This window comes from Gossypium raimondii, chromosome 6 (genome assembly GCF_025698545.1).
Source record: "Gossypium raimondii isolate GPD5lz chromosome 6, ASM2569854v1, whole genome shotgun sequence".
NCBI lineage: Eukaryota > Viridiplantae > Streptophyta > Magnoliopsida > Malvales > Malvaceae > Gossypium > Gossypium raimondii.
Genome location: NC_068570.1, coordinates 43,237,942 through 43,252,334, shown reverse-complemented (window position 1 = coordinate 43,252,334; position 14,393 = coordinate 43,237,942).

The following is a 14,393-nucleotide window of genomic DNA, read 5'->3' as shown; positions in this document are numbered from 1 at the left end:
AGCCTTTTTACAAATTTTCAAGTCAAGAATGTATTAATCGTCATTAAAACATGTCAAACATACTTCAAACAAACTTATAATATCAATTAAACATGCATTAGAGCCACTTAGCAAAATTCTGAAACAAGTTACGTAGGTATCAATACTGAAACAAAGGTATTGATATTTCTCTTATATGATATCAATACCAATTGGAAAATCAATACCAAAATAACATTCTGTTTCTTTTTTAAAAATAAAACCCCAGAATTTATCAGTACCTTTATTAAGTATCGATTATTTTAACTTGAGTATTGATACTCATGGTAAGGTATCGATACCAAATTACAATATTGACTTCCTGCACATCAAAATATCACAGAGGTATCGTTTTAATAACCTGAATATTGATACCTCTACTTTAGACCACAAAAATACAACACGTCTATGCATTTAATCCATTCCAATAAATATATAATCAACATGCATCATTTACCTCTGTAAACCAATGTCGAAATGACCTAACCCACAATTACATACGCAATTTACTATGAGAAAATACTAACATTTTCATGAAACTTAAATAGACTCATTTAGCATATTATTTACATTTTTATGCATTCATCTCACGTCGTATTATCAAAATAAATAAGATCACATTTAAACGATAATTTGGCAGTTGAGGCTATGAAACATAAAAGTGGACTCTATCACCACACATCAGATACATGGATCTCTAACACACCAATTGACTCATAAAGTTGAACATATCCCAAAAAGTGAAGCATAAAGCTAACACTCTCTAACACACCAAACATGTCCCATTGAATGGAGCTTAGCTCACATTCCCTTATCTCTCCAACCTGTCCTAGGGCCTCAATGCCCAAAAACACAATACATATGGGTGAGTACTCACAATCCTATGACATGCCAACTATATCCAACGGTTTCAAGAAATCGCAATGCCAAAATATCCACATTTACACATTTTAAATTATTGATTTAATGCACATCATTTCTGTTCATATTCATCAATTTATATCACAACTTGTACACAATGCATGCTTATCGGGTTCACATTTAATTTCACTTTAAATGCCACAATAATACTCATTGAGCCTTCAGATATCTGACCACATATGTGTGCATTAAAATTAGTACATCATATATCACATACAAGTATTCTCACATATTACCTGTCATAATAATATCACATTCCACAATTCAACACATATATACTTACCGAAATTCTGCTCACTTCTGCTGCATATTTGCATTATTAGCATAACATTATCACTGCCATTTGGTATGTATATCATGCCCATAACACAACTCAATTCACAATAGTCATCACACATGTTTCATATCACATTATCGCATCATAATAATCAATCCACAATTATTCACAAAATCACATAATTTGCCAAAATAAAACAAGGGAAATAGAAAGTTTACACTCGGAACTTAGGATAGGGGTTTAGACTATTCCTAAACTCCCAATTAACACTATGAATCGTGTCTACAAGTAGCGATTCCAAACACTCACTGATCACGCTTTCGCCTAATTGTCGAAAGCTTAAACTAGATTTTTCGTGCATTTCACCTTGGTCACAGAAGGCTCCAATGGTTTCGATGCTTCACATAAAAACCACACAATATACACAGTAAACAACCAGCCAAAGACTCACTTCAAACAATCAAAACACAAGCCTAAGCTAAATTTTCATGTAATCGAAACCTTCAACATAACAAACTTGAATTTCTATTATCTCGGTCCATACTTAATCTTTTTGCTTAAAACTGATTCCGTTCATCTAATTATTTACCTACGACTAATTCTCAACCTTTAAACTAGTCAAAACTACCCAATTCATGGTATCAAAATTTTTGACATGTTTATGGCAATTTTCATGAAAAATCATTAAAACATTGAAAATCTTCAACGAGAATTTAAAGCAAGTTTAGAAAACTTCTAATCATGTCAAAACTAATTGAAAAACACTTTGAAACCACGTTTTTACCCAAAATACTAAAATTCACCATTAACGACCCAATTTTCAACTTTTATTTAAAACATACGATTTATTGGCTAAAAACTCAATTTAAATGATCAAATAACATCAAAAACTAATAAGAAATCGAATCGTTACCTTGGTTGACGAAAAACTGAACATTTAATCAAAAACCCGAAAAACCCAAAAATTTAACAATGGAGAAATTTATGACGTTCTTAGATGTTTCTCTTGAAATACTATGGATATTTATGGCTTGGGGAATGATAGAAATCTAAGTAATTAAGTTTTGGAGTCAAAATTGAATGAGAGGAGCTTTGGAATGCATTGGATGACAAAAGAAAAATATGGAGAAGAGACTAACATGGGTTTTATAAGGATGAAGGGGAAAATAGGGTGAAAATTAATATTTGGTTTAATTTCCTTTTAGAACTCATAATTTAGACCCTTTTAGTAATCAGTCCTTATTTCAAAATTGAAGGTATTTTAAACATTATTTTCAAAAATTGTTTCAATTTTCAAAAAGCCATAAATGAAAACAATTTCGGGTTACCACAATTCAAAATTTCCAAACCCATTCCAAACCAAAATTCCTAATTTACCTTAAAACTTTTAGGCCCACTTTTGGGGTGGGACAACGTAATTAAGTAAATAGGTCGTCTTTAAATAGGCATTATAAGCTTGAAAAACTTCAAGTAGTGTGAACGTGATCTTTTTGAATTATGATTTAGTAATACTCCTATATGGCATAAAATAAGAAGAGGTTTTGAGGATTTAACATCTATAGCAACTATATTTCTTTATCCACAATCATATATAAAGTCTTTAAATAGAGTCCTTACTTGACTAATTTTCGATCCTATCCATAAAAGAGTTATTGCTCGCCTAATTAAACCAATTAGTTATGAAAGTAAACTACAAAATTAATCATTAAAAAGTAAACTATAAAATTAATCTTTAATTCAATAATAAAAATATCATTAGTAATAGAAAAAAAAACATAGTATTCAAACCATAGAAATTCATGTATTAAGTATCACAACATTAATATCTATACTTAAGTAGAGGGCAAATAAAGTTCACCAACCAAAAAAATCATCATAACTCTAAATACCATAAGCAATAAAGCAATCGTAGTAGTAGTTCCTTGACTCCTATCTCATTTTTTGTTAAAGGACTTCTCTTTCCTGCATTAAGTCCTTTTCTTGTAACATGATTTGGGATGCAAGGGAAACAATAACATATGCCTCTTGTTCTAGGCTTATACATCCTTATACAATAGAGCAGCCACACATTTGTTAGCGCACATGCCTTGTTTAGATGGAAACCAGATCATGGTTATAATTGTTTGAAGGGTGGCATCATTTGGTTCCAATTTAGAATTCATGAAGTCTTAACCTTCAAGCCATGTGGTCCTGACGTTGTTAGTTGTGCAGTAAGATTAATAGTTTAGAACAAATTATCATCATTATCTTCTCTTCTATGGGGTAAGAATTATTGATGTCAATGGGGTTGAAGGAGAAGTAATGCTTATGCACATAGGCCTTTATATAGTGTTCATCATCATTATCAGTTATTGTCTTCTAAAAATTAGCATAGAACTCGAGTACCATGTTCTTGACATGTGGGATTCTGCGTAGATGAGGAAAGAAGTATAACACTAGAGTTTTCAAAACTCTTCAAGGTTTTAACTACATCATTCTCATATTTGAATGACTTGTACATGTTCCCCTTAAAGCCAATAACTAGCGATGCACACTCCTTCCATGAGTGGTAGGTGCTAGGTTTCTTCCCCCGGAAAATAACATAGAGTTTCTCCCTCTTTTTCTTTTGTAGATTCATTCTTGAATATCTGTAAAGGATGATGGAGACTTGAATTTTCCGGAGAGAGAAAGAACGAAAGAAGAAGATGGTAAAATGAAGTGGTTGAGCCTCTTGAAAAGGAAAAGTAAGAAACAATTACATGCATGATGGTAAACAATAATAAATGGAGCGGGGAAAATAAGATTATCGGCGAGAGAGATGAGGAAATTGAGAGATAAAGATAAGAGAGAATAGGGGTTGGTAATACAATCTCAATACATTCATTTTTAGACTAGAGTGAATTGTTTTTTATTTTTAATTTCAAACTATTACAAGGGTATATCAAAGAATTCACTGCCCAAAAATCTCATTCTAAACATCTTCCTTGTAAATAATTATTCAATCATGTATTCATTTCCTATTAATAAATTTATTAACTTTCCCATTAATGAATTGATTGTGAGTTAAACTATTATGTTTTAATAATTTTTTCCTTCTTCTCTTTTCGTGATTGGGCAATGCTTGGTGGACTTAAACAATTAAATATTTAGAACTCGTTAAGTTTTCTATTTAAATTTTCATCTAACTCTTAAATTTATATTTTTGTTAAATCATTTTAAAATAGATGAAAAATATTTTTAACTTTGCTAACGTGGCATGCAAGTGGATTGCCACATAGATGACATGTCATCATTTAATTAATTTTTAAAATTTAAAATTTTAAAAATTATTAAAAATATATATTTTAAAATTAAAAATAATAATTAAATGATAACATGTCGTATACGTGGCAATCTAGCAAATTTGAGGGTTGAAAAGACAAAATTAATTATTTTGATAAAATTAGAGGCGTATTTATAAGGGAGGGAAAGTGTTGCATTGTAATTTAATGTTGGAAAAAGACCACTTCATTCTTGTTTCAAACACAAGATGCTACGAAGAGAGTCTTAATAAAAACATCAGATAGTGCTGCAAATTACAAACATATTATGAACAATTCCAACCCCAATTATTTAAACCGATGAAATGCTTCAACAGTCAACACCATATAAGGTGTTAAATCCCTCTCACATAGGATACAGGCCCAAGGATCCAAATGCTCACATACATCTATTGTCAAGTCGCCTTGTAAAGGCAGCACATGTAAAAGCAACGAGCCTTTCAACTACTTGCCACATAAAATTAATGGGCACCCAAACCAACAAAAGATCTCCACTAACAACCCAGAAACATTTTGGATTTACTATTGTCAACACTCTAGCCTAATGCAGAGAATTTTATTTATTTATTTTTGAAAATCCCAAAAATCGATCTCAATTTTGGTGTTTTACATGATTTTCATTCACAAATTACAAAATCAATTGAATTTTATTTATTTTTATTAATTTGTAATTAATTTAAATTTTATATAAGGTAAAAATAGATATTTTATATTTAAAATAATTAAAAATAATATATAATTTTTAAAAGTTATTGATTATTTTTACTTAATTAATTAGTTTTAAAAAATATTTATGAAAAGAAATTAAAATTTTGTCAAATAATGTTCAAAAGCTATAAAAGAAAGCTCATTTTGTCAAATAAAATCCAAAAATTCAAACCCAAAATAATATGAAAATATCAAGAATTGAATCAAACCGTATTATCACATATGACTTAAAAATCCTAGAAAAGAAAAAATTGAATCAAGCCACACATAACCATGCTCTTGCCAAACTATTCTTGCTTCGCCTTATATCAAAGTTATTAGCATATTGTTTTATTTTTTATATTAATAAATATGGGTATTTCTGTATTTTAATGTGTTTGTTAAAATATTTGAAGTTGTTGCAATGTGTTAAGGGAAGTACCCACTTCCTTTACCATTATGACAAAATAATAACTTGCAATATTTGGAATATTGACAGTTTATTGAACCAGATTTTTGAGTTGTGCTGATATCGTGGAATGATTCAAGCTGATCAATGAAGTTTAATTCATGTGAAGAAACATATTTGAAGGACCAAATAGTATATGTCGAATCCTTCGAATGAAGGAAGTTGGACTGGACCGAAACTTGAAGACTTATTTGCCAATGGTCCATTTTACTTTGGTTATTGAGTATTATATTATATTTAGCTAATATAACTACTGTTTAGAAGGGATTGTAATTGATTTTCATTATGTTTTCAAGTCTAGAAAACTTTATATAATTGAGAGACTTGTATAGGTTATGAAAGTGATTGATTGAGAGCACCTATCTATTTAAGTAAGGTTTTGGTATTTGTGAAAGCACATATATATATTGTAAAACCTATTTGTGATTGGTTTTACAAGCTAAGTTTTTAGGGGAATAATTTAGTGGTGAGAGATCTAGCCTTTGAGATACAAAAGTAAAGATTTTTCATTAAGTTGTGTTAGAACTAGGATCACTTGTATTTGCTTCAAAGATAGTGGATTCATCTCATTGAGCCAGACTTTGCAGATATAGGAAAACTAAACTGCATAAAGAACTTTACTGTCTCTTGTTTTCATTGTTTTTGTCATAATTTTTGCAGAAATGCCCACTTCTGCAGACACTTCTTGTAACGCCTCGAAAATTTAAATTTCTAATTTGTTAAATTCTATCATAATTAGGTGTGTGCTTCAGTGGATAAGGGCCTTAAATGTGTGCTTGAGGTCATGGGTTCAAATTTTTTTTTTTTGGAAAAATTAAGTTATTGTTTCTCTTAACTCTATCCTTGTTTATTTGGCTTAAAATTATTTTCGTTGAACTTGTGACATATGAGCTTGTTGGTTTAGTGGTAAGGTGTTAGTTTATCGTATGGTCATGTGTTCAAAAATTGATAATATTTTTTTGTTATTTTTGCTCGGGTCACCTAGGTGGATGAGTTTGGATCAATTTCAAACTTTGGATAAAGCGGTTAGTTACCAGAAATTTGATTAGTGGTTAGTAGGATTAAATTTGGGTTGTTTTAAAATTAATTAGATTTTCCCTTAACTTCTCCCCAAATTTTTGCTCCCACATCTCTCTACTCCTGCCATTTTTTTTCTTTTATTTTTTTGTTTTCTCTCAAGTCATGCTCATCTTTTCTTTTAAGCTTTTCCCTTCTTTCGTTTCTTTATGCTCATTTACGATGGGGTCTTAGTTTATTGTTTATCCTCTCGTTGTTGTCGCTGTTTGTTCTTGAGGGTAACTGACCGTATTCATCGCTGTTTGAGGTTGAGTTCTCTGTATTGAAGTTTGATTGACATTGTTGGGTCATGATTTAGCGCTCAATTTTTGTAAAATTAAGTTAATTAATTCATATGAATGGTCGTTTTAGGTACTAAAGTATTCGTCCTTGGGTCCACATCGAAAATGACTAGGTGCGTAACGAAAACTTGAAAACTCGCGAATGGTTGAAAGCCAAAAAATAGACTATCTATGCCACACGGTCGTGTGCGAAGCTGTGTGCAACACATAACAGTATGACAAACCGTGTGCCAGATCGTCTCGATCAATTGGGCCGTGTGGCTCATATGGGCGTGGGTGATGTGTAAGCCACACGGGTTGGCCAAGTAGGTCGTGCCGGCCACACGGGCGTGTGTAAGACCCTGTGGGCCACTTAGGTTGGCCAAGTAGACTGTGTGGGCTGCACGGGCATATGGGCCCAAATTTTAAAATGTGTCCTAGGGTTGTATTCATCGTACAAGTCAGACATAGGCCTTCCGTAGGGTCCGTATGATACAAATTAGGCTATAAATCATGATATCTGATGTTCTGTTAATGTTAAACACGATTTATATACACATGATTAATAAGTTATATGCTAAGAATGATCTATATTATGGTAAGTATGATCCATATTATGTTAAGTATAATATGTTATTTGCTAAGTATGATATGAATTAGGTATATAAAGCATGTATATCATATACATTTATGATATCTGTTAGTTCTGCATGTTCATTGGGGTGGGAAATATGTTTATGGAGGAAGTGTGGGCGGTTTAATCTATTTGACGTATTTGGTGGCTCAGCCAAATATATATATGATTCTGGCGAATTACTGCATAATGATCTGGCAGTTAGGCTACAAATATTCTGAAAAGTGACCTACAGTCACTTAGTGGTGTGTAGGGCTGGATGGGTTTAATACCCTATATGGTGTGTAGGAATGGTCAGAGATGATGTGTAGCGGATGGGGTAGGATTTAAAATCTATATTTGATGTGTTTTGATTCTGTTTTTGTTTGTGAAATATGTCTGTTTGAAATCCGAACGTATGTCTGAACTCGTATATGTTGTTATTATTATAAGTTACACATTAAGCTTGTAAGCTCATTCTCTATTTGTTTGAGTCTTAGGTAACTCTCAGACATAGGATGAGTCGGTGTGACGGGAGCTCGGTTAAACATAGATAATTTGTGTTACTTAAAAAGTTGGTTCATTTTGTTTTGGTTCTGTTGGACTGTTTCGGACATTTGGAACGATTTTTGTTTTGGACTTTCAATTTTATGTTTTAAACTATTTAATCATTTTTAAAATTTTAACATCACTATCAACAAAACTTTGGATTTTCAAAATTGAAACTACGATTTTCAAACTGAATTTAGCTAAGAGTTTTGTTGCCATTATAAGTGTTTTTATAAATATGTTTTTATCGAAATAATTAAAAAATTAAGTAAGGAAGATGTTGTCATTTAAGATAAACTGGAATTGTGTTATCAAAAGCTTGTAATTTTCTACACGCTAAAATGATTCCTGAATTTTCAAAGTGAATCATGGTAACTTCTTTAGATTTGGCCATAAAGTCTAGGTTGGGTTTTGGGTGTTACATTGTGTGGTATCAGAGCCAGGTTCAAAACTTACTCTGTGATTTTGGGTTCAAATTTTCTTTTGTGAAAAGTGTTTTTCGAACAAAATATATTTTTGTTTAAATGTAATAAATGAGTTTAAAGAATACCGAGTCTCTTCCTTCTGTCTTCGCTAAAATTTTATTTTAGAAAACAATTATGGTATTAGAATCACTCTACTGTGGTTAAAGACTGTAACAAAGTCTGAAAATTTTTTTGATAAAATTTTGGACATAAAATATTTGATAACAAACTCCTAAACCAATACACAAAAATCTTAAAATGTAGATAATTTACTATGAGTATGCGTAGAACTCGTGGATGAGGTACTCATGGACGAGGTACTCGTGGGCGTGGTGGGCATGAAAAAGAGGCTCGTGTTGAGCCATCCTCGATAGGTAGTATGCCTAATTTGGATATGAGCGAGACTATGGGTACGCCTACTGCTGAGGTAAGGTATCAGACTTAGACGAATGGGGACAACACATTGTCCCAAGCCATGTTAAGAGTTCTTAAGAGGGTCGATGGAACCCATTCTGAATTTAGGAGCAGAGGGTCGGTAACTGAACGACTCTGGTCTAATAGAGAAGAGTTATTTAGGGGTGTCACTAGGGTCGGCCTAACTGTGGCCGAGTATTGGTTGGTGGCCACAGAAAGGATTATGAATGATATAGACTGCACTCCTGAGCAGAAACTAAAGGTTACAGCATCATTGCTTCGCTATGAAGCCTACTAGTGGTGGCTGGCCATTAAGGAGGGTACTCAACCCGAATCGATAACTTGGTATTATTTCCCAAATGCCTTCCAATACAAGTACGTGAGGGCAAGTTTTGTAGAGGCTTGTAGATGCAAGTTTATGAGCTTAACTCAGGGAGATAGGATTGTAACCGAGTATGAGGCAGATTTTTTAGCCTAAGCAGATATGCTCGTGTGTTAGTAGAGACTGACTATGATAAGAGTATTTGATTTGAGAAGGCATTGAGGTATGATATTAAGGTATTGATGGCTCCATAGAGGGAGCGAGTCTTTCAAACTCTAGTGGAGAAGGCTAAGATTACTGAGGATATTAAGCGCGTGGAGTGCGGAAAGAGAGAGAAAGAGAGGGGCCAGAGTAAAAATCAGAGGGATTTGGGTCATTCTAGCTCTGTTCAGTGGCCTAAGAAACAGGTTAGGTTCGATTGGCCTTTATGGATTAAGGCACCAATTACTATTTTTTGAGACTTAGTTGTTGAGATTGTGATAGGCGCCATCCGGGCGAGTGTTGGAGGAGATTGGGAGCTTGTCTACGATGCAAGTCTGTGGAGCACCGTATTAGGGATTGGCTGCTCTGCTCTAGTTAGGTGCAAGCTCAAGCTCCGGGTTTGGTTCAGCCTTAGAGGGCAGTTCAGCAGCCACCTCGGGGACGTGGGCAGGCCAGAGGTGGTAATGGTTTGGTAGGTTCAGAGAGCAACGGGGTGCAGAGGTGCAAATCAAACTGAGGCTAGGTAGCCTGCTTTGGTGTATGCGGTACGGCGCCGTTAATGTGATAGATGGTACATTCTATATTAATTTTGTTCCATATTTTACACCGATAGATATTGACTTTACTCACTCATACATATCTAGTATTATTTCTATAAATTTGGGAATTCGAGAGTACTTCTGGTGAGGTTTCTGTAAGTAGTCCACTGGGTTAGATGGTACGGGTTAATAAGGGTTATAGAAGGTGTCCACTGGAGATATAAGTTGTTGTGTTTTTGGCTAATTTGATAGAGTTACCGTTTGAAGAGTTTGATTTGATAGTGGGAATGGACTAGCTCGTGAAGCATCGAGTTAACTTAGATTGTGCTACTAAGAGAGTAATTTTGAGATCTGAGGATGATATGGAGATTATCATGATCGGCAAGCGTCAAGATTACCTCTCCAATGTGATATCCGCTCTTGTAGCCGAAAAGTTAGTTCGGAAAGGGTGTGAGACATTTTTGGCTTATGTGCAAGACTTGGTTTCGTGGAATCGTATGTTGGGGATATTTGGACAGTTAGAGAAATTTCAGATATTTTCTCGAGAAATTGACGAGGTTGCTAATAAGTATTGAAAAGAGTTATATTTCAGGCCTCTAGACTTGGTTAATTATTCGTGCTTGAGTAAATTTATTTGCATTTTAGGAAATTATATTAGTATTTTTATAACATTGCATTATGAAGCTTGAATTGTGTTTTCAATGTTACTATATGTTACTTTTACTTGTAGGAGGAAAGAAATTGCGTGTTGTTTATAACAGGTGTAGAAAGGAGGAAATAAGTGAATGAGAGAAGTTTTGTCATGAAAAATGGTTGGATAGATTGCTAGCACAAATGGCATGGCAATTCCAGGAAGATGCTGACTTAGATGTCAATCTGTTCCACTCTCAGCCAACTGTACTTATACTAGAAATATCCAGTTAAAAAAAGGGAGAAAAGAGTATGTGCTGAGAAGAGGACTTACCCTATAAAAAGAAGAAAGAGAAAAAGAGGAGGGAGGCGATTTTTCCTCTCATGCAATTTCTATTGGGAGATCCAGAGACACAAGGAAATAAGGTAGCAGCTAAGGAACAAAGCCGCAACACAAGGAAGAAAGAGAAGCATTCAACCCTGGGCTTCGCAAGATATTGCAACACTGGAGTTGAGGGCTGGATTAGCGAAAGTTTCCTGAAGTTCTTCCTTAATTATCTTAATTGATTTCTATGAATTTTAATTGTGGAAATATGTTGATGAATGATACTTTTACTTTCGATTTTAATTTCCAACTGATGAGCTAATCTCATCAGGTTGGGATTACTGGATAAATCTTTAGTTCCTTTAATAACCAAGGCATTATCCTGATTAGATTTATTGTTTCATTCGATTTGTGCTATTTTAAAATGTATGCATGTAGTCTCTAGTCATAGATGAATGTATGGTATGTCCATAAACTTGATTTAATTCTGAAAAGGTTAGATGAGTTGGATTGTGATCGAATGATATAAGCAATATTGGAAAGAATACTCGTAGCACTCTAGACATAGAGCTGCGCTTTGTACAGAGAAAGGAAGAAACAGTGTTGGGTATCCTTCTTGAGGCTTGTAGACATGCAAAGTCTTAGGTAGGGTAGCTTGAAGTCTGACACTCAAAATAAGCAGACTACCTTAGATTTATTCTGAATAGTAGATTGGTTAAGATTTTGCCATGGCATTATTGTGTTATGAGGAAAGAATCTTAGTAATCTCAATGTTCCTATTCAACAACGTAGATTCTCTGAACTTTGTTTTCGTATCTTTGCCACAACATTTTAAGTTAGTTATTTGATTTTAATATTGCATAAGTGATTATTCCTCTACAAATTATTATTCTGTTTTGTCATAGCCTGATTCATATAGTTTATAGTAATAGCTTAACCTAATTAATCCTACTTGTTCCCTGAGGAGATGATCTTACTTACTACTTTATTACTTGATTCGATGTGTAGACTTACACATTCACACATTGTATTCACACGTGACAAGTTTTTGGCTCCGTTGCCGGGGATCGACAATTTGTTAAAATTTGGTTTTGTTTTTTTCTTATATAATTCAATTAGTTTTATTTAACTTTGTTGTTAGTGCATGAGTAGAGGCATTCCTATTAACGAAGAGTATCCTTTTGACCCAAAGATCAAGAGAACTTTGAGAAGAATGAGATGAGAATTGCAAGATATGGCTAGGATTGGAAATGATACAAGTAGGGAAGATCCATTACAACTGAATGGTTGGGATGCTGATTTACCTATCCCTCGTGTGATGGATGATAGAGATAGACCCATTCGAGAGCATGTTGTGCCAATTTTGGATGATTTGAATCCAGGAATAGTCAGGCCACACATTCAAGCTCAGCATTTCTAGATAAAATTAGTAATGTTTCAGATGCTACAAATGGTATGCTAGTTTAGTGGATTGCCTACTGGAGATCCACGACTGCACTTAAGAGTTTTATTGGAAGTTTGTGACTCATTCAATCAATAGGGTGTTCCTGAAGGCGCCATGTAACTTAAACTGTTTCCATATTCATTAAGAGATCGTGCTAGAGCATGGTTGAATGCTTTACCGTCAGGGATGGTGGCATCTTGGAATGATTTTTGTCAAAGGTTTTTGCTATGATATAATCCTCCAAATATGAATGCCAAGTTAAGGAATAATATCACATCTTTTCAGCAATCAGAGGAAGAGATGTTGGGAGCAATTCAATGAATTACTTAGGAAATGTCCGGTGCATGGTTTCTAACATTAGACACAGATGGAAATGTTTTACAATGGATTAAACACACATACAATGATGGTAGTTGATGCGTCTTCCAATGGTACTTTGTTGGATAAATCATATAATGAAGCGTATTAGATTTTGGAATGGATTGCCAACAATGATTATTAATACCCTACTACGAGAGTGGGGACTAGTAGAAGAGTTTCTGGCACAATGGAGCTTGATGCAATCATTTCATAAACAACTCAGGTATCATATTTAGCTAATATGATCAAAATAGTAAAAAGACTAACTGTAGTTTAGAAGATGAAAACAGTCGAGCTATCATGTGTTTATTATGGGGAATATCATGTTTATGATGAATGCCCATCAAACCCAACCTCTTTGTATTACATAGGTAATTTCAACCGGAACAATAACCCATATTCCAACACCTACAATCCAGGGTGGAAGCAACATCCAAACTTTAGTTGGAATAATAAAGGAGTGGTGAACTCCAACAATGTTGTTAGGCAGAATGCCACAAATGCAACACTTGGTTATAATCAAACCAAGCTATGACAAAATGTTCAACAAAGTTCAACATCATCTTCTTCATCTATGGAAGTTCTGTTGAAGGAGTATATGGGCAAAAATGATGTTGTGATCCAGAGTCAAGCTGCATCCCTCAGAGCTCTTGAGAATCAAGTGGGGTAGATAGCAAATACTCTAAATTTAAGGTCAAAAGGAGCTTTTTCAAGTGATACTGAGAATTCGAGATCACAAGGAAAAGAGCATTGCAAAGTGATCACTCTCAGAAGTGGAACTTAGTTGAATAACGTTGCTTAAGATGCCATGGTAGGAGAGGATAACCCGAATAACAACCATGTGAAGATCCCAAAGCCAGCTAAAAGGTACACTGCAGCTGAAAAGGCTAATCAAAAGAATGTGGTAATAGAGTCAGATTATACTGCCAACATAAATGCCACAGAAAAAATAATATTAGCAATCTGAAGACGACCACCTCTACCTTTTCCTCAACGATTTCAAAAATCTAAGCAAGGTTTTCAGTTCAAAAAAATTCTTGGATGTCTTGATGTAACTTCACATCAACATATTGCTAGTAGAAGCTTTGGACCAGATGCCCGATTATGTGAAATTTATGAAAGATATACTATCAAAGAAGGGCAAATTGGGAGAATTTGAGACTGTTGCTATCACTGAAGGGTGCGCAGCAATGTTGATGAATAAGTTACCTCTAAACTTGAATGACCTAGGGAGTTTCACTATCCCATGTTCAATTGGAAATTGTTATGTTGGTAAGTCATTATGTGATTTAGGAGCAAGTATAAATCTAATGCCTCTGTCTATTTTCAAGAAGTTGGAAATTGGGAAGGCAAGACCTACTACGGTTACGTTGCAACTGGCTAATCGATCCTACACACATTCGTAAGGTAAAATTTAAGATGTACTAGTAAGTGTAGATAAGTTTATTTTTTCGGTAGATTTCCTTATTTTAGATTGTGAAGTTGACAAATATATGTCAATTATTTTTGGAAGACATTTTCTTG